General features: G+C 39.0%; 1 protein-coding gene across 1 annotated transcript in view; it reads right to left on the bottom strand.

Moving 5' to 3' along the window:
* The window catches only part of SULA (NAD(P)-binding Rossmann-fold superfamily protein), a 608,848-nt gene that overhangs the window by 492,444 nt on the left and 93,727 nt on the right, over positions 1-22,677 (bottom strand). The window lies entirely within an intron of this gene.

Raw genomic sequence — 22,677 nt, 5'->3', positions numbered from 1 at the left:
CACCATGAGATTGAGGGAGACAAGAAGATAGAATAAAGGTAATTATACCACCCAAATAAATGTCTGTATCTTCAAACTTAGTTAGAATGTAATGGTTGACTAGCTAATTATGCCAACTAAATAAATGTCTATATCTTCAAATAATGAAGCAAACCAAACAAATATCTATATATTCAAATAATATTATGCCAACCAAATTAATGTCTATATCTTCAAACTAAGTAGTTAGAATGTAATTGCTAATCAGATACTTAGGCCCATTGCCAACCAAATAAACATTTAAATTTTGCAATGAATCAAGTAATAGTTATAGGCAGATCATGTAAATCTATTGCAAAGTGAATACGAATCGGCCTAATTCTTCGGTCTTTGCTATGGTTTATTTCATTGTCAATTTCCACTTTAGAAAATAAATATCCTACTTGAATTTATATGGTCATTGACATTTGCCAAAAGAATATGCATAAATTTGTTTCATTAAATAAATCACTCATTGAAACAAACGAGGTGAATCAAACCCACTAACTCCTCTATGGCTAGGGTTTACACTAGTCATTGCCACCTCCTAGAAATTCCAAAGCTGGTCTCATCCTTTGATAAACTCGTATTGGTTTGTTTGTCAGAGTTGGCTACCCCCTTTAATAGAATTTTCGCATTGTCTCCCCTGGTGTCGAACATAGACCCTCGCCACTACCATCACTACAAAGAGAAGGGGTCACTCCTATCTCATCTCTTGTTGGTATCATCCATGGGTGAAGCCAGCAAGGATTCTAAGGTGTTTAACACACTAATTCAGGCTCTAACGCCAAGCAGTTGAACTAAACCACACCTTCTTTTGTCAAAAGCTTGGATGCTATTCCTCATTTGAAGCTCCCATCTTCAAAGCCAAAAAGAAAATCCTTCACTCTGTCTAAGAGGGTTTTAGTTGGTAAGCTTACAAGCCTATGGCCTAGTCCCAAATTTGTGAACTAATGGCTAGAAAAACAATGGACTCCAAAAATTAATGAACAGGTAACCACATTTGCCTATGGTCGAGGGTTTTATATCTTTCTTTTTTAAAACAAAGAAAAGCGAGATCTAAGACTCAGATATGGGCCATACTTCATGGGATCCAGGGGACTATACTTGTCCCCATGGACCCTTAACTTCAATCCAAAACAAGAAATTGTTGCAGCCCTAGTTTGGGTTAGACTGCCTCACCTCTCATTAATTTTCTGAGATGATAGCATCGTTAGAGCGATTGGGAACAAACTGGGTCAGTAAATTGATCGTGCAAAACCAGAAGGATATTTATATTTGTTAAAATTGGCAACTAGGGCGAAACTCCATGTGGGTCACCTCATTTATGGCTGTTGATATTTTTCTTGGAGTCCTCTCATTGAAAGGTGTAGGATTGATCTAACGATCATCTGATTCCGACATGTATTCATGGAGATATGAATTTATTTGTATTTCTTGACAATTTGTCAAGGTCGGCCAGCAAGCAAAACAGTGTTTCTCACCCCCAGTTTATCCTCAACGTGGCATATAAAAGGAGGAGACCTTGTGGCATTATACCACTCATCTCATCTTCTCATCTCTTCTCTCTCCTAGCTTGATTGGGTATGCGTAGGAGGAGCATCTCTCTCTCACGTGGGAAGAAGGAGGACAGGATTGTTGCAGCAGCGTTGACTTAGGTTGACCGAGGAGCATCAAGGCTGGGTTTGACTGTGTTGACCAGCGAGGAGGTCAGTTTGACTGCAGATTAGTGTGGGTGGCCTCTTCCAAGCAACCCGTAGTTCTGGACAGCAAGGTGTTACCCTGTTCTGACCATGGATTTCACCAGCATTGACTGTTGAAGGTTGACCGCAGAGTTGCACGTGTTGAGCACTGTTTGACCATCTTTCTTGGACTGTTTTGGGCTGCCTATCATTGCTGTTGGAGGCTGAGCTGACCAAGGTTGACTTGAAGTCATTTGTGAGTTGTTTGACCAGCTTTGTCTTTGTTGGTTAGGATTTTATTGTTGCTGTCATAAAATTACAGAATTGTGTAATCGTACTATCGCTCTCTCTCTGCTGAATTATTGAAGAATATAAGAAGAATTGATCAAAGGGTTTCCCTACATTGGGGTTTGTCCCTGGTTAGTGCCACATCTTGTGTCTCTTATCTTGGCTTGTCTTCCACTGTTTACATTTATGTTATATCTGCATTTTACTATCATGTTGATGCAATTCTGGAAAATTGATATTGGGCTAATAAGAAGATTTGAAGTAAATTGCTCTTAAGCATAGAACATACCATAATTTAACAATATTCCAATCCAATAATATGTGTGCAAGTTGATCTGGAGAAGGCACTCCCTGAAGCCATGCAAAACAATCTTGATGGTTGGAGCCACCAAAAAGCAATAGATTATGAACACATTACATTCAAATACATGGCTTATCATGATTATGGACATTTTGCTAAAAACTATCCAAAAATCCAAGAAGATCAACCTTCTTTAAAGCAGCGGATAAAGATGCATTCAAGGAACTTGAGTTCAAGACAGTTTCAAGCAAACAAAGGAAACTTCAACGAAAGGAGTCACTAATACAAAGCCATCAAAAGAGGGTCTGCCTTCAGAAAGCAACAACAAATTTGAAGTTATAGGCAACTTGGAGGAAACAGTGGATTCAAAGAAGGAAGCTAAAGAGGAACAACCATTAGACCTTAACACCAAACCAGTTCATCCCAATAATGGCGCTGATCCATCCCCAAAGGATCCAATAAGCAATGCACAAAGGGAAGAGGAAAATGAAGAAGATAGAGAAGAGTCAGAAGAGGAAGATGAGGAAGCACTGGAAACAAAAGAGGAAGAAGGGAATTTAGCTCAGGAAAAGGAGAAAGAGGCAAAGCCGAAAAAGCAAGTCCATATTGAACCTACTAAATCCTTTGCCAAAGCTCTAAAGAAGGCACCAAATCCTTGACCTCCCTTTACAAGGGGAAGAAAATCAAACCGAGATCAGATAGCTCAGGAGACAAAATTGAAACTCTGTAGGCATCCCTAGATTGTTTTATCTTGATTTAATTCTGCTCTGCTTTTGTATTTTTATTTTGTAATCAATTTGTGAGAGCTTATCCATGTACTCGAGATATTGATATAAAATGTCCCACTAAAAAAATATAATCTCTCCCCCTTGTTCTATAAAGTGAGGTAGGAAATATGCAAACTTCTCCGTAAGAACTTGAGACGTGTTACACCGCATTTCAACAAGGGTACATATGGTCTTCTCTTCACTTTTCATAACACCATTATAAAGGATGTAAGCTAAAGCCTTGTACGCCATGTGAGATTTTGTATTAAGGTGTCCAAGGCCTATTATGTAATATGGTCCACCATTGTTGATCCCTTTGGTTCCCACTCTTAGCTCCTTCCGTCCTATATAGGATTAGAGGAATTTGATTATGTAGGAGTGATCGCAATTGTAGGGGCAGTCCAGCGCATGTCATGCACATGTATGTCATACCACATGGTCATGTGTCATATAGTCTATAGGCATTCTTGGCTTTGGTGCAATTTTTATCAAACAATGCTCAACATGGCACTCTCAGTAGTTCACATTTCTCAAGGCAATGCACATTTCTCAATGCATGTGGTCATTGTTGACGCAAAATCTAGCAAGCCTGATGATAAGCCTCACCATGCAAGGATCTAGACCTAATGGCAACAATGAGGAAGGGTTGCCACTATCACCTCGGCAACCTTCCTCTTGCTCTTTAGTAGGATTTAAACCACATGGGAGGCTTCCCTAAATCTCTATAAGAATATTTAAATCCTAGGGCTCAAGGCGATAAGCTCTAAAGATCCAAAGATGGATATAGAGCTTGGCAGGGCCAAAGATGACCTAGGTTTTCAATACTAAGGCTCAAGTACCCTAGAGTTAGACCACTAAACAAGGTGTTATAAGTTAGGGTTTAGATTATCTAAAATGATATGGCATTCAATGTCATATAGCAGCCTAATGAAAGACCTCAAAAAGTTCTTCAACAAGAATGGAGCAAGGACTTCAAATAGAGACTAGGGTTTAACTAGGGTAAATTGTTTTAAGGTTGTTAGATATGCATAAACAACAAGATAAAAGAGTGACATCAACCCTTCTATATTATGTTATGTTAGTTTCTGTAGCATCAGATGTGTTCTAGGCACGAAATTTGGTGGAGAGGCTAGAATACATGAGATCTCCAAAACCCAAAAATCGTTTCTAGAAATTCCACCTAGAGATGACTTAATTAGATTATTAACAATTTTTTTAATATTTCCCAAGTCTAAACTTAGGAAAACTGGTTAATTAATCAGAATTAATTAAGTCAAGGTTAGAATTCTCTAAAAACTCACACAAATCGATCCAGAAATGATTTGAGCCATCGATTAAGATTGAATCTTGGTCGTTGGAGTCCCAACAAAAAGATATAAGAAGGGATCAATGTGGTGATGGAGAACACACCAGTACTTCGATTTTCTTGGCATATCGATTTCCAGAGAGTAACAGCGGTTGCTGGAGAGCCAGAAATCGAAGCAGAGAGTGAGGCGCAGGGGCAGTGACGCTGGAGGAAGTTTTCCAGATCTAGCAAGTGCATTTGCAGAGAGGTAGAAGTACCACAGTGAGGATGATGCAGGGGCTACGCAAAAGCTTCTAGAGGGTAGTGCAATTTAGCTTGAGAGGGAATTCCAGTTCCAGAGGTCAGGAAAGGGTTTCAGAAGGTCAGAGAGACAGTTTCTCAACCAGTGGAAAACATGACAACTATAGGAGCAGTTGATTCAAGCTGAGCGTGCCAGACACTGTGCTAGGGTGATGTAAGCCAATCCAGAGGTAGTTTGGATGGTTCACTTGGAGCTGCAGTCAAAGCCCGGATTTGCCTATGGGGTGAGGAAAATTCCTCACTAGAATTTTGCCATTATTTTACTCTGTAGGATTTCCAGATTATTGTCATATTTTCTCATTACTACATAATAATAAAACTCTCAGTTGTTGCACAAGTTTTCCCAAGTTGGGTTTTTGTAGGGACATTTGTCCAAAAATAACGGTGTCAATTTTATTGTGTTTGTGTGCTAGTATTTTCTCAATTCAGCGCTAGTTTATTTCCGTTGTTTTTATTTGTGAAGATTGCAGTGTGTTTATTTTGATGTTGTCGTAGCAATAAACTGAATAATTAATTTATCGGTTAGAAAAATAATACCAGTGGTTGTAATGGGATTCCAGTTGTGAAATTTTCACATGTTAAGCTATCCCCTCTGCTAGACTTTGCTTTTATTTTATTTATAAAGACTAACCCCAAATTATAAGCCACCCACATGTAATAAAACAATGCTTTTATGCATAAATCAGACCTAAACACTAGTGGCTACCCTAGCTGCCAGTAGAGAGAAAATAAGAAGGATTTTTATTAGGAAGGTGTTCAACACACTCTTTGACCAACATATTATCCTACTAGTGTTCAATGAAGTTATGGCACAATTTTAAAGGAAGGATATTGATGAAGTAAGGGGGGACCAGCATCCACATCTAAAACCCTAGCTATTTCTCTTATGACGGGAGAAGTTAAATATAGGGTCTACACATAAATCCATATAGGCCTTGAAGAGGAAAATTTTGCAGGCAATACTGAAGCAAAATTTCAGCAATGATGAAGCATGTTAGAACACACACAAAAATAGATAAAAAACAGTTAATCATGTGATAATTATTATTCACAAGATATACATATAAATACAAGTTTGTTTGACCCTTGGTTTCATATTCCAAGAGGTCTTTGGGACTTCTCATCACTGTTGATGTTCACTTGAGGCTTCTCCCCTTCCTCTCAAGTGAATAAGCCAAATTTACATTACCCAAAAGAATTATGTTTCCAACATTTCCCCCCCCCCCTATTCACAAGATATACATATAAATACAAGTTTGTTTGACCCTTGGTTTCATATTCCAAGAGGTCTTTGGGACTTCTCATCACTGTTGATGTTCACTTGAGGCTTCTCCCCTTCCTCTCAAGTGAATAAGCCAAATTTACATTACCCAAAAGAATTATGTTTCCAACATTCCCCCCCCCGCCCCCCACCTAATCTGAAAGGGTGTATGTGAGTCCAAGAATAAAGTTGAAATACAAAGGTGTATAGCAACCAATGGTTAGATGTGCTTCTCTGAATCTGGTGGTTTAAGGAAGACTATAAACCAAATGAGGTAGCAAAAGCCAAAGTCTTCTACTGGTGGTGGTTTAAGGTTGTCCACCAACTTTGGAACTTTGGTTGAAGAAGTTTTTGGAACAAAATTCTGAATTTGGATAGAAGCTGAAATTTTCTACAAAATGGAAGTGTTCCCTGATGATGGTTTAAAGATGACCACAAACTGATGAAATGGGTAGCAGAAGCCGAAGTATTCTACTAGTTGTGGTTTAAAGCTAGCCACCAACCAAATCATGCTCATGGAACACGAGTCCATCTCTAGCTACAACTCTAACTCTAACTCTGGTTGTAGGTTCTACTTTTGGCTGTGGCTCAGGCTCGCTTGATATGACTTCAAAACTAGTAGTTGATTATCAATTGCCCCCCAGTTAGGTACAAGGTGAGAAAATGAAGATCTATCCACTGCAAGACATATCAATATCCAAGAAGGAACTCTGCAGTATGACTGATATATCTTCTTCGTTGTTGAATACCATTTCCAAGTAGCAATCCATCCAAGGTGAATCTTTGTTCATGTAGCAGTCTTGTATATGGAACATATGTATATGGAACATATGTCTGAATGATGGATCCCTCCTTGAATTAGATCAAGGCAGTTGTTGGGGTTTGAAGATCGCATGGAATCTAGAAGAAACCAACAAATTTTTTGGTACTAGCTTTTTCCTGAGAAATATTGATGTATTTGTGAAATTTTCCTTGAAATGCAGCGACTGGAATTAATTCTTCAAAATGATTAAATTATGCAATTTATTTTGTTACGGCAAAACAATCAATTAATCACACTGCAATTTCTTCACAATAAAAACGTTGCGGAAAATAAAATGCTAGAAATTGAGAAATATAGAGCATACACACAAAAAATATGACACCGTTATTTTTGGACAATTGTCCCGAAAAAACCCAATGAGGGAAAACCAGCGCAGCAAATGAGGGTTTTTTTATTATGTAGCAGCAGAAATTTTGAGTACAATTTGGATCCTTAATCTAGCAATCCAATCTAAGAGAAATACTGGAAAAATATCTATGAGGCCAATACCCCAGCACCACAATTGATTCTGCTTCGAAATTTGGTCGAATTAGGCTACACAAAATGCCCCTACGTGAGCCTCTGTGCAGGCTAATTCGCACTACCTCCGGAACACGCTGAATCTTGTAGCTTTCCCTGTCTCTGCCCCTAGAAGTGACTCGCTTGGCCTCATGGAATTTATCTCAGCCCCTAGCAACTAAATCGACTCCTCTAGTTGAATCGAACTCTCCTCTAAAACCCTCTTGATGTGATGTTTGGAGACAAAAAGGCTCCTAGGGCCAAGGATTGGATTTAGGAGAGCCAAGATATTTTGCGGGCTCACAAAGATAACCTACAGACTGCATAGAACAGGGGTCAAGTAAAAAGGCCGTTCGGGTTTGGGGATTTGGTCTTCTTGAGACTTCAATCATATAGACAGCTGACACTCAAACAGATGGGGGCCAAGAAGCTCAAGCCCCGCTTCTATGGGCCATACAGTGTCACTAGGAGAGTTGGGGAGGTAGCGTATGAGTTGGAGCTACCCCTGGAGAGTCGAGTTCACAACATTTTCCATGTGTCTTTCCTGAAAAAGGCACTAGGTCAGCAGGTGACAACAGCTATAGAGTTTCCACCCATGGATAATGAGGGGCATTTGGTTCTAGAGCCGGAGGCTATTCTGGACACCCGTGAGAGACACATGCGAAACAAGGTCATTAAGGAGTTTTTGATCAAATGGAGGAATCTACCTGATGAGGATGCCACTTGGGAGGGAGAGCAAATACTTCAACATCCTTCATTGCAGTTGCTTATGGACAAGCAACATTTTGGCAGGGAAGACTGCGATATTCCCACTTAGCAATATTGCTAAGGGGAAATATCAATTTTGCCAATTTTGTCTTATTTTGCATTTACACTTAGGAAAGGTGGGTTATGGGGGCCCACTTGAGTTTTGGGAGGTAAGGGAAGGCCCAACTTAGGAGAAGAGGAAGAAAATCGAAATGTTGGTGGAAGGTGGGGACCACTCATGGAGAAATACGGCCCCCCCTTGGAAATATGCACTCCTTGGAGGGAAACCAATATGGAGTTCAATGGTTGGGCCCCACATGGGCAATTGGGAGGCACAATTACAAAAAGAAGAGGAGGCACTCATTTTGGGCATTCTTGATCATTTGAGCATTCACCTTAACTAGCATGCTTGAGCTGGAGGCCAAGTCTGCATGTGCTGTTGAGCACAAGAGATTTTCAGGCGAGAATCTCACCCTTTGCCTCGGTGGACTTCAAGTGCCATCCCTAAGAGGGAACTCCATAATTTTCAAATCGATCCGGTAGCATTGTAGCAGGAGTGTGGAGGAGTTTCAACAGTGACTGCGCAAGGCCTGTGCAGCTCCTTTTCGTGCCACATGTGGGACTCAAGGAGAGAGGGAATTTTGGGTTGAGATTTGTGGGAGAGTTTGGGCAAAAGTGTTGTTGAAGATTTCAACCATTTTGGGGACACTCAGCAGTAGAATTTATAGGTGGGTCGAAATACCCAGCACTCAAGGAGCTAGGGGAAATTGGGCCGAAATTCCAAGGTCAACAATTCGCCAATTCCTTCGTGGGTTTTTGTGGGTTATTGGAGGAGAGCCTGGGGTTTATTTCCTGAAATTTTCTAAGCGCCAGAGGAAGCCCTGGCAGCCATTTCTTGCAACCAGTAATTCAGTGTTTTGGGGAGATCAGCTCAGAGCCATAGAGAGATTAGCCAACAACATTTAGGGGACTTGTCTTCATCACTTCAGCTCTGCTAGCTTGCCTTGAGCAAGCCCAGGTGCACACTTTCCAAACACCAGATTGTAACCCCGTGATTTTATAATAAAATGGCTCAGAACAGCACAGCTTTTGACTCAATATATGGTGTATGATTTGTGTGTAAATTTTATGTGTGTTTTTGCTCTGTTTGTTTTGTTTATCATTTTATATTTCCATTAGGAATATTACATCACCAAACAATTAGCAAAATTTTACCATGTAATCTTTAGTGTGTTTGGATTACTTAGATATGAATTTTATGGCACTTAATCATGGATTTTGTCACTGTTATGGAAGATTTATCACAGTTGTATCAAAACAGTGAGAAGACAAGGGTTTAGAGATCAAACCCTAGGCCCAAGGCCTTGTAGATCACCTGCCCAAGTTGCCAAAAAGTTCTCCAAAGTACTTGGCACCTAAAAACACCAACTTTGAGCCAATTTGACTCGCAAAACTCACCAATATTCAGTCCAGAAAATTCAAATATGGATTAGGGCCAAGGAGGGCTAACACTAAGCCTAATAAAGCTAGTGTTTGAGTGAAGGAGGGTTGAAAGGCTAAGAGGATAAGGAAAAAGGGGTAAAGAGGATGACACAGAGGTTGAAGAAGGCCGAAAAAGCAAGAGATGAGGGTCGCAGAAGAGGAAGGAGGGGGGTCGAGGCTAGGAGAGGACTTGAAAATCCCACGACAAGCCCTAAGGGTTGTCGTCCAAGCCCAAGAAGGAAGTTCAAGCCCTCAAGGGCTCACGGCCAAGCCAGAAATGGCCTAAAACCCTTGATGCAAGGGGGAAAGAGGAGGTCGAGGCCCTGTAGGGCTTGTGGCCAGCCTCTAGGAGGCTAAAAGGGTTGACGCGAGCCATGAAATGGTTGACGCTGGGGAGGAAAGGGCTGATGCTAGCCTTGAAGGAGGATGCTAGGCCTTTTGGCCCTAAAAAATTTCGAAACCCTCCAAAATAATTTTGCTTTAGATCTTCAGATTTATTGCAAATTGTCTTCAATAGTTGGCCCTACAAAAATTTTAGAGGCTATATCTTACCCTCAAGGGCCTAGATCTAGCTCTAATACATCTCTTCTCACTTGATCTCACCTACACAAATGAATTTACAAATACCCAAAACCCCAATATATACAAATATCCAAAAATAATTCAAAACCCCAAAAACACCAGCTGCAAAACAAATGTTAGAAAACAGATTATTTACAAAACTCTATTTTACAAATATATTTACAAAATATACATGTGAAAAAAAATGCTTGAAGGAATTTTGAAAGATTAATTTTTATCTATGTTGCCAGGAAACGTGGCTTCGGGGACGAGGACGAGGACGGGTACATCATTTTTTGAGACAGGGTGCGTGGGTTCGTCAGTGGTATATTATAATTTATATATATAATATATAAATATTATATTTTATAAATTATAATATATATGAATTTGTATATTTTTCAACTTTAAACAAGAAAACTAAAATATTTATGATTTAAACTTTATATATTTAAATATGCACATCATTGAACATTCAACATTCACAATGAAATTTCAAAATTTTTAGTTTGATACCAAGTGCAAATTGGAGTTTACATATTAATAAGAATCATGATATATGTCCATTGTCATACTACATTCAAAATTTTCCTTAAGGCATCTCCAAACAAGAACTAGGAAATTTTAAAATACTAAAATAAAAATAGCTAATAGTGAATAATGGCTTCCTCAAGCCATGTCATCAACAACCATGTCATTAGCGTTACTCAAATCTTCAGCGAGCATGCTCTCCAGGTAGGAATTACTCTCATCTTGAGGCTCCTGCTCATCCATAGCAACTGGAGGTAGCTCAATAAGGCCATCTGGTTGTATCTCCTCGTCCACACACATAGAATCATTTATGTATTGGTCTCATCTCTTGAAAGGACCCTCCTTGTACTCAGGGTCTTTTCGAGATATGAGACAAAGTGTGCTATGAATGTACACTAAGTTCTTTGCCTTGTTTGAGCCCAACCTATTTCTCTTTACTGAATGGATAAATGCATAAGTACTCCAATTCCTCTCGCAAAATGAAGAGCTAGCTACACGGAATATTAGGGGAAGCCCATTAAATTAATTAAAAATTTGAAAATAAAAACTAAAATAAACCCCAAAGAACCTGATTTTGGGGTTCCAAGTACCCATCATCAGGGTTCTCTGTACCCGCCAAGACAAAAGAACCCAAATTTTTTTAATGGAGAACCTGATTCTTCATTAACGAACCCGGTTCTTATGGTTTCTTCTCAGAAGAACCCATACTTGAATCTGGTACTTGGGGACGACAACCCAGGACAAGTTCGAGAACCCCACCCTCAGGTTCGCGAACCCATGCAACATAGATTTTTATTAATCTTTGATAATGGCTTAATGTATTTCGAAAGATAAATGTAAAAATCACAGCCTTAGCGAAGTTAGAGAACCATAAAAATAACAATTAATAATAATTACAAAGCACAATATAGGAATACCCGTACCCAACACATACCACAAATCAATAGATCAAAGACACAATGAACTGCACCCCAAAGTCTTTATTATGATTATTCCAACGTTCACAGTGGGACAGTAATTTACATCAGTTTTTTTGAGTTACATAAGCCAAAATCAAACGGGTTGAGACACAAATGACATCTAATTTATAGATAAATTCTCCAAGTGGAAAATTACGGCTATTTGACTTGATCCCCGTCAAAATAACCTCAGTCGTTGATACATCTTTGATGATCTTTTAATCTATGTCGTTGAAATAATTATTTTGAGAAATTTTCAAATTTCTCATTAAACCCCTTTTTATTAGCTCAAAAATAATTATTTTGAGCTAATTTCCTCAAACAATTAACTTTGACTTAACCACCAAGGCCCAAAGGTCCATCTTTTCTTGAAATTTTCAATATTTCTTTAATGGGGAACTTCCAAAAATTAATTCTTTTAAGACCCGCGAATTTTTCCACTTAGAGAATTTAATTTCTCTAGGACTTTAATTTTGACTTTAAGTAATTAATTTTATGGCTTATGATTAATTTTATTTTTGCCAGAAAAATTAACTAATTGACACTTGAGGGGATTAATTATTTTTCCACCCTCTAATATTTTAGACATGGTGTCCAAGTATGAGGGACCATGCAATAAAATATTTTTTAAATAAGATTTTATATAATTCAACCCTCAAAGGGGGAATACCCGTTCATTATAAATCCTCAAAATACATACCCAATTATGCAACACAATATGATCTAGTAAACCAAGTGATTTGTAATAAAATAATTTAGCCAATTAGCTTAAATTATTCTCAAATCACTTTTACATTAGACTCAACTAAAACACTAGGATTCACCTAAGACTTTGACGATAAATTCCACCTTAGTTTTGGGGTGAGGTTAGAGGGAAAAACTTTGTCGATCATCCGTGTTTAGAAACACAGATGAATCAGTGAGACGAAAAATCTCCTAGAATGAAATTTGTTGCCAAAATAATAGGCTTACCTAGGTTATTACATACATATATGGTCTTACTAGCATCATTTACATTAAAAACTTGCAAAAGGGGCTTACAATGACACAATCTCTGATGGTTGATGATCTCGAACTTTGAAGAAATTGGTACACCTGCTTCCTTGGAACTTTGACAAAATGTGTGCAACAGGAGTGAAGTGAAGGGAGGAGTTTTTTGTTAGAAAATTATATATTACAGAAATATAAACACAGAAAACGCATAAAACAAGAGAGACACAAATATACGTGGTTCACCCAATTTGGGCTATGTCCACGGAGAAACAGTCGGTCCTTTCTTTTATATTATCCAGCAAAATGAAGAGATACAACCTATAGCAGATCCGTTGTAATTCTCTCTTCTCTCTCACACAATCTCCTCTCTCTTTCTCGCTCAGAATACAGATACACATAGTCACAATACAATTCCCTCATATATAGTGAGGGGTTGCATTCTAGGGCAAAAAACCCTAAATTAGACATAACTTCTACCGTCAGATCTTTGCCTAATGAACAACCCAGATTGACTACGAAATTACAACATTTTACAGGGCAATTTTACATCTATTACGAAATGGGGTCCAATGTGGCGATACCTATGAATAAAGAAGATAATCAGGCTCCACACCCAACAATCTCCCACTTGGAGACTGATTATAACAACTCCACCGCTACTTCATTTGCTGGACAACGACTCCACTTTGGACCTGGATGTTTCTCATCTTCTTCATCATACTTGAAGAGCAATTGAAACTGAGCAAAATTTCAGTTTCTCCCTGGTTACAACTTTTGTTAACATATTTGCAGGATTCTGGCTAGTGTGTATCTTTTCCAGGTTCAACTGTCCATCTTCCAACGCTGATCTTATGAAATGGTACTTGAGTTGTATATGTTTAGTCTTGGAATGAAATGCAGAGTTCTTTGCAAGATGTATGGCACTCTGGCTGTCACTGTATAACCTGCCCAACTCTTGCTTCTTACCCAATTCATCTAGAAACCTTTGTAACCTATGTTGCCAGGAAACGTGGGTTTGGGGACGGGTACGGGTGCGGGGATGGGGACGGGTACGTCATTTTTCGAAACAGGGTGCGTGGGTTCGTCGAGGGTATATTATATATATATATATATATTTTATAAATTATAATATATATGAATTTGTATATTTTTCAACTTTAAACAAGAAAACTAAAATATTTATGATTTAAACTTTAAATATTTAAACATGCACATCATTGAACATTCAACATTCACAATGAAATTTCAAAATTTCTAGTTTGATATCAAGTGCAAATTGGAGTTGACATATTAATAAGAATCATGATATATGTCCATTGTCATACTACATTCAAAATTTGTCTTAAGGCATTTCCAAACAAGAACTGGGAAATTTTAAAATACTGAAATAAAAATATCTAATGGTGAAGAATGGCTTCCTCAAGCGATGTCATCAACATCACTCAAATCTTCAGTTAGCATGCTCTCCAGGTAGGGATGACTCTCATCTTGAGGCTCTTGCTCATCCATAGCAATTAAAGGTAGCTCAATAAGGCCATCTGGTTGTATCTCCTTGTCCACGCACATAGCATCATTTGTGTATTGGTCCCATCTCTTGAAAGGACCCTCGTATCCAAGGTCTTTTCGAGATATGAGACAAAGAGTGCTATGAACGTACACTAAGTTCTCTGCCTTCTTTGAGCCCAACATATTTCTTTTTACTAAATGGATAAAGGCATAACTACTCCAATTCCTCTCGCAAGATGAAGAACTAGCTACCCAGAATATTAGGGGAAGCCCATTAAATTAATTAAAAAATAAAATATAAAAGCTAAAATGAACCCCAAAGAACCCAAAAGAACCTGATTTTGGGGTTCCAAGTACCCATCATCAGGGTTCTCCGTACCCATCAAGACAAAAGAACCCAATTTTTTTTAATGAAGAACCGAGTTCTTCATAGAAGAACCCGATTCTTATGGGTTCTTCTCAGAAGCACCCGAACCCGAATCTGGTACTTGGGGACGAGAACCTGGGACGGGTTCGAGAACCCATGCAACCTAGTTTGTAACCAAATCATTTCTTTACTAACCTCTGTAGCAGCAACATACTCTGCTTCCATTCTTGAGAGTGCAACAACACTCTGTAGTTTTGAAACCCAACTGAGAGTTGTTCCACCTACAGTAAACACATACCCTATTGTGCTCCTCCTGTTATCTCTATCACCTGCCATATCTGCATCAACATTTCCCTATAGAGCAATGTTTGAACCACCAAAGCATAATGCTTGATTTGTGGTACCTCTCAAATACTTGAGAATCCACTACACCGCCATCCAATGTTCTTTTCCTAGATTGTTCATGTACCTGTTTACAACTCCCACTGCATGTGCAATATCAGGCCTTGTGCAAACCATTGCATACATTAAGCTTCCAACTGCTGATGCATATGGCACTTTAGACATATAAGCCATTTCTTCCTGAGTCTTGGGACACACCTCCTTACTTAGTTTGAAATGGCTAGCCAAAGGTATACTAACTGATTTTGCATCCTGCATATTAAATCTTTTCAACACCTTTTCTATGTACTCACTCTGAGACAATGTTAATTTTCGATTCTTCCTGTTTCTAGTTATTCTCATACCAAGGATTTGTTTTGCAGCACCCAAATCCTTCATTGCAAATGAATTCGCCAATTTTCTTTTCAGCACATTTATTTCCTGCATGTTAGAACTTGCAACAAGCATGTCATCTACATATAATAACAATATAATATCGCTGCCATCATTTTGTCGTTTGAGATAAACACAATGATCAGAGTGACATCTAGTATAACCTTGTTCAGACATAAACCTGTCAAATTTTAGATACCACTGCCTTGGAGCCTATTTTAAGCCATACAAGCTTTTCTTCGACCTGCACACTAGTTTCTCCTTCCCTTTTACCTCATATCATTATGGCTGCTGCATATATATCTCTTCCTCCAAATCCCCATGGAGAAAAGTTGTCTTTATATCTAACTACTCAAGATGCAAATCTTTAGCTGCTACTAGACTTAAAATAGTTCTGATTGAAGTCATTTTAACAACAGGAGAAAATATCTCATCAAAGTCTATACCATTTTTCTGTGCAAAGCCCTTCACTACAAGTCTAGCTTTATACCTTTTTCTACCTCTATCTTCTTCTTTCAACCTGTAAACCCATTTAATCTACAATGTTGTTTTACCTGCAAGCAACCTGACTAAGTCCCAAGTCTGATTATGTGCTAAAGAGTCCATCTCTTCTTTCATGGCATGCTCCCACTTCTTCCTGGTTTCTACCTGCACTACTTCTTCATAACATTCTGGTTCACCAGAATTAGTCAACAATACATAATATAATGAAGGAGAGTATCGTTCAGGGGGTCTACTTATCCTGGTAGATCTTCTAACACCACTTTTAGGTGTTTGAGGTGCCTGATGCTGTTGTGGTTGTTGTTGTTTTGGCTATTGAATTATGATTTTCAAGCACCTAAACTTTTTCTGTGATCTCATCAAGCACTGTGTATTCTCTGTTTTCTTTTTCCTGTTTCTTTTCTTGCATCTGATCCTTATACAAAACCTTTTCATTGAATATGACAACTTTGCTCATAATCATTTTGTGTTTTTCATAATCATAAAAGCGACAACCAAAATCATTAACACCATATCCAATAAAGATATATTTCTTTGATTTTTCCTCAAGCTTTGTTCTATTTTCTTTATTAATGTGGACAAAGGCTTCACAACCAAAAGCCTTTAAAAATTAGTAGTTTACTTTTTTACCTGTCCATGCTTCCTCTGGAATACCACCATCCAAGGAACTTGAAGGCCCTCTATTTATTAGATAAACAGCAGTATCTACAGCATCTGCTCAAAATTGTAAAGGCAATCCTGCATGCAATCTCATGCACCTTGCATGCTCCATGATTGTCCTGATCATCCTTTCTGACACACCATTTTCTTGTGGTGTTCATGGAACTGTCTTCTCTCTGCGAATTCCATTCTTTGAATAGTGTCTAATAGTCTATCAAACTCTTTGTTGCAATATTCACTTCCATTGTCTGACCTAAGACACTTCAACCTTTTTCCTGTCTCATTTTCAACCAAAGGTTTCCATTTCTTAAAAGTATCAAATACATCAGATTTATTTCGAATACAATAAATCCAGGTTTTTCTGGCTGCATCATCAATAAAAGTAACATAATAACAAGAGCTAACGGGAGATGATACCTGAGTAGGTCCCCATACATCTATATGCACAAGCTCTAATTTTCCGCTCTTCTTTTCTTTCCCAACTCTAAGGAATCTGGCTCTCTTCTGTTTTCCATAAACACAATTCTCATAGAATTTTAAATCAACATGCTTCAAACCTGCCAACAAATTTCTTGAGTGAAGAATCTGCATCCCCTTCTTACTCATGTGCCCAAGCCTATGATGCCACAATGTCGTATCTTCTCCTGTAGAGGTTAAAACATTAACAGAATTAGAAATACCATTGCATAAATACAATCTACCAACCTTTTCTCCTTTTGCTATTACCAAGGCTCCTTTAGTGACCTTCCAGGTTTTATCTGTAAAGTAGTCACACAACCTTCACCTCCCAACTGCCCTCTTGAAATTAGATTCTTCTTAAAATCTGGAACATGCCTTACCTCCTTCAACAACCATTGATTTCCATTCTGCTGCTTGATGAAAATTGTACCCATTGCAATGATTTTACAAGGTTTATCATCACCCAATCGAACCTGTCCAAAATCTCCTTGAACATAATCATGAGAATGTTTCCTATCAGGTGTGGCATGGAATGAAGCCCCTGAATCTACCACCCAGGCATCAATAATATTTTCTAATGAAAAAATAAAAGCATCTTGCAACACATCACCTGTCACATTCGCTTCATGATTGTTTTCGTGTTGCGCGTCTCCTCCTTTTCCCTTCCGAGACTTGCAGTCTTTCTTCAGGTGTCCTTTCTTCCCGCATTTCCAGTACACTATCCCTAATCTGGACTTGGATCTGCCTTTCCTTACCTTACTGCGATATCCTGAGCTCTTTCCTCTTTCCATTTTTCTTCCTCTAGTCTCTACAATCAAGGCATTCCCTGATGTTTCACCGAAGCTTTTCCGTTGCATTTTCTCGCTAAGGATTGCACCGACAACATCATCAAACTTTAAAGTACTAGATCCAGAGAGAGTTACTAATGGCCATAACTAAACCATTCCAACTTTGTAGAAATGAGCACAGAAATAACAGAGCCCTAACTTCATCACCAAAAGTTACCTCTGCAGAACTTAACTGACTGGTAACTATATTAAATTCATTTAAATGATCAGCAACAAATCCACCTTCTGACATCTTCATATTAAATAAACGCTTCATAAGAAATACCTTATTTTAGGCCGAGGGTTTTTCATATAGTTTGGCCAATGCCGACATTGAACCCTCTGTTGTCGTTTCCTTTGAGATATTAAAGGCTACCGACATCGCTAGGTATATCCGTATTGTTCCAAGTGCCTTTCTGTCGAAAATATCCCATTCTGTGTCTGTCATTCTCGTCGATTTCTTTGTCTTTCCGCTCAATGGTAGATACAGATCTTTCAGATACAGATAATATTCCATCTGCATCTTCCACAGTGATAGTTTTGGCCATTAAATTTTTCGACCCTAAACCTACCATCTTCCGCCATTGCTTCCACTCGAACTAGGAACCCTTCTCTCCTGCGAGTTTATCAGCCAAATAGACCTTTGGCTCTGATACCAGTTGTTAGAAAATTATATATTACAAAGCAATGGAACACATAAAATATATTGCAGAAATATAAACACAGAAAATGCATAAAACAAGAGAGACACAGATATACATGGTTCACCCAATTTGGACTACGTCCATGGAGAAACAGTCAGTCCTTCCTTTTATATTATCCAGCAAAATGAAGAGATACAACCTACAGCAGATCCGTTGCAATTCCCTCTTCTCTCTCACACAATCTCCTCTCTCTTTCTTGCTCAAAATACAGATATACATAGCCGCAATATAATTCCCTCATATATAGCGAGGGGTTGCCTTTTAGGGAAAAAAACCCTAAATTAAACATAACTTCTACCATCAGATCTCTGCCTAATGAACAGCCCAAATTGACTACGAAATTACAACATTTTACGAGGCAATTTTACATCTATTACGAAATGTGGTCCAATGCGGCGATACCTCTGAACAAAGAAAATAATCAGGCTCCACACACAACATTTTTGGAGTATTTCACAAACAGAGGAAATTCTGAGGAAGCCACAGACAAAGAGGAAAATTGAGTCTTAATTGTTCTTGGAGCTTTGGGCACGGAGGCTAGAAGACCTATGTTTTGAAGTTTTCTGGATCTGGGAACCAGATAGGTTGATCCCAAATGGGCTGGGAGGAAAAGGGTCGTTTTGGTAATAAGAGCGGAAGCAACATCAAATCAGAAACACCTTCAAACGAAAATTTCAGGTAAGTACTTGAAAATGAATTGATAAATTCTACTTTAAAAATTTAATATCTGCAATCTGAGCATAAATTTCGTTAAATTTTGTTAATTTTCAAACTGAGGGCTTCACAAAACACAACAGAAATTAAGCCCTTAAGTGATGAGTGTTACTTCTTAGAGTTATTAAGCTTATTTAGAGATGTGTTTAAGCTTCTTTAGGGTGATTAGCACTTGATTATGCCACTATTATATTAGCTTCAAATCTGATCATTTAGGACAGTCATCAAAAGAGAGAGGGCTAGAGAGATCAAACCCTCAAGCCCTAGAGGCCTTGCTCCACTACCAAGCTTGTTAAATTGAGATAAGCTTAAGGCACCAAATGAAGAATCTTGACAATGATTTAGCCTTTGAATACCTGCAACCACAAATTATTAGCTTGTAAATAAGGAAGAAGGTCACCAAAAACCCCATGGCTAAGGCAAAATGAGCCTCTTAGGCTAGCAGCTAAGCCAAATGACTTGAAAAATGGTGATGTGAGACCTTCAACAAGTGTAATATTCCTGCAAACACAAGGCTTAGCCTCAAAAATATTTCTAAATGCCATGTTAAGCAAACGGCTAGGGTTTAGAGGCTCTATAAGGCTATGTCTAGGGCTATAGGCCCTAGAAACCCTTACGGCTAGGTCCAAAAGTGGCCTTGAGGCTGACAGCTAGGCGTCCAAGGGCTTGGACGATGAAATAAATGATTTTGAGCCCCTTGAAACCCTTCTCCAATGAATGAGAATCTTGCAAAACTAAGATTAGTCCACAAAATTGCAAAACTACAATCAAATAATCACTACAAACCCTTGCCAAAATCACTTTAGGCCTATTACCCACCACTTTGTGAGTGATATCCCACGGAGAAATTTTTCTCTATGTTGAGCCTCATCCGGCAGCTAGCAGCCCCTTGATGCCTCCTACTAGCTCGTTGTGCCATTTCTCTGCAACTTGAGCCATCCATGTGGTCCCTCACCCACCTGTATTGATCATATGTTTGAAGGTGAGCCTCCCGAATCTAAAGGTATGTCTTGTCATTTGGTAATTGAGTATTGGTTTATTTATCATGGATACTTTTAGGTATGAATTGATGGGGGGATTTGGCAGAAAGAATGGGCTTAGTTTGTGCTCATGTCCCCTTGATCTCTTTTGATTGTTACCCTTGGGTCTTAGTCCCGTGGGATCTCCTTTATTGACCATTTGGTTCTAGGGTAGTACTACTTGGGAAACCCCGACTTTGGGTGCGTGGTCTTGCTCCTTTACCCACACATGTTACTCCCTTTCCACTCACTATACCCCCATTCATCTTTTCTCCCATCCTGGGTCCACAAAGGGCTAGCCTCCCTATCTCCTTGCCCTCTCCTTGGGTCAGGCCTAGGATGATGCCGCGGAGGTTGACGCAATTAAAAGAAAAGGTGAAAAGCATAATTGGCCACATTTAACAGGTAATTGTACCACAAAATGCAAAAGATGGTTGGGACAAAATAATTAGCACATGGGCAAAATCCATTGCATGAGCTCTACCCCAATCCATGGCCATCACCCTGGTTCCATAAGCCCTAGATGAGCCTCCTCTATCATTCAGGAACCCATGATTGTCCCAACTCCTGGAGGGCAGTGAACCGTCCTACCTAAAAGGGGGTCATCACTGCTATATCTTACACATCATGATCTTGTCCTTTGAGCCCCAACCAATTAATTAAAGAAAATTCATAAAAGGAAAAAAGTATATGAAGAAGGGTGGAAAAATCAAGGTCGGGGCACCTCATGAACCACGATTGCTCCCTCCTATACATTACATTCCCAAGAGTGGGCTTCCCCTTATATAGCTACCCCTATGCCCCACTATGTGGCCCAGGATTGCTCCTCTCACTCCCTATTCCATTCCACTTATTTGTCAGTTGCCACCCCCATTAGAGGGATGTACCCTAAACATATTATCCCCTTTAAGGGTTGAAACCACCTAATAAGGTACTTGGCTAACCCCCTATGGAGCCTGGAGACACTAACACATGCCAAAGCCCACTACGAAAGGGTGTGTCATTAAAGTGCCTGTTGATTTTTGGTAGCATCAGATGTGCTCTAAGTCTCAAATTTTGCAGGGATGCTTGGGCACATGTATTCCAAAGAACCCAAAAAGCGTTTTGGGAAATTCCACCCAGAAACAATTTTATTAAAATGATTTATTATTTTTATGGGACCTTAAGTCTAAACTTAGGAAAATAAAATAATTAGTAGGTATTAATCTAACTATGGGTGTAACTTCTAGAAGAAAATGAGGATCAAGCAAAAATGATCTTAGTCATTGATTAGCTTCTAATCTGGATCATTGACTGTCAACGAGAAAATTATTTAAGGAAGCTTGAGGGTCATTTGGAAGACACAGAGTTCAAAAAATTAAATTTCTGAAGCAGAGCAACTGTCGGAAGAGAAATTCGAAGTGAGCTTTTGCAGTGACAGGCAGGGATAGTATTCAAAGGAAAATATTTCCCGGTTGGAGGATACTTAGCAGATAAGGCAGAGGGAGATCCAGCAGTGGCAACACTGAGCCAAAGGGGCTGACGCAGAGCCACGCAAAGGCAGCACAAAAGCCAAGAGGGAGTCTGAAATTTGCAGAGGGAATTCGTGTTGATTTTGGGTAGCACCGAATGTGCTCTAGCCTTGAAATTTGGTGAAGAGACTAAAGCACATGAGATCTCCAAGACCCAGAAATCGTTTGGAAAAATTCCACCCAGATGAGGAGTTATTAAAATAATTAATACTTTTAATGGGTTCCTAAGCCTAAACTTAGGAATATAAAAATATTAATGGGTATTAATAAAGATAAGGGTGAAAAGCTTCTAAGCAACGAGGATCAAGTCTGTTTTAATCTTAGCCGTTGATTAGAGACTTAATCTCGGCCATTGATTCATCAACAGGAAAAGTATAAGAGAAGACTTGAGGATTATTTGGAGACACACCGGCAGATACTCAGTATCCCAACGAAAATCAATTCTCACAGAGAAGGAGATCGATTTCAGAGGGAGAGTTGCAGGGTGGAGGAAGGAGGAGGGCATCAGTCGTAGTCAGTAATTGAGGAAGAGGTGACGCAGGGGCATTAAGAGACAACGCAGAGGGAGACATGGTCCAGTGGAGACGCAGCCCTCATGCAGGCTGACGCAGAGGGACACAGAACCATGCAAAGTGACGCAGAAGTGGGAGAAGGGTCTCCAGGGTGTTAGAAAGTTTCTAGGGGAAAGTCTCAGGTGTTTTCTTTCAGTTTCTTTGTAAAATCATTCCTTGTAAAGCAATTGTTGTTGAAGATTAATAAAACCCTCATCTTTTGCACCGGTTTTCCCACATTGGCTTTTTCCGAGGAAAATTGTCCAAAAACAACTGCGTTGATGTGATTGGTTTTTGTGCATGTATATCATTGTTATTTTCTCCATGTACTTATGTGGTAACTACAGTAGAATTTATTTTAATGTTTGTTGAAGGGATTTCGTAAATAACTTATTAGGAAGAATAAGTAGGTGAAATAAATCAGTTGTTGCACTAGAATTTCAGGTTAGAAATTTTCACATGGTATCAAAGCAGAGATCCGGCAACAGGAGAGAAGAATCGGCTATGGGTTAGGAGCATGATGCAGAGGCATCAACTCAAAGGGACTCACGCAGATTTACAGAAGAA

This window comes from Pinus tabuliformis, chromosome 5_1 (assembly GCF_031772625.1).
Source record: "Pinus tabuliformis cultivar Carrire ecotype Pingquan chromosome 5_1, CPIR1, whole genome shotgun sequence".
In the NCBI taxonomy this organism is placed as follows: domain Eukaryota; kingdom Viridiplantae; phylum Streptophyta; class Pinopsida; order Pinales; family Pinaceae; genus Pinus; species Pinus tabuliformis.
The sequence above is the reverse complement of the archived record's forward strand: the minus strand, read 5'-3'. Positions and strand labels throughout refer to the sequence as shown.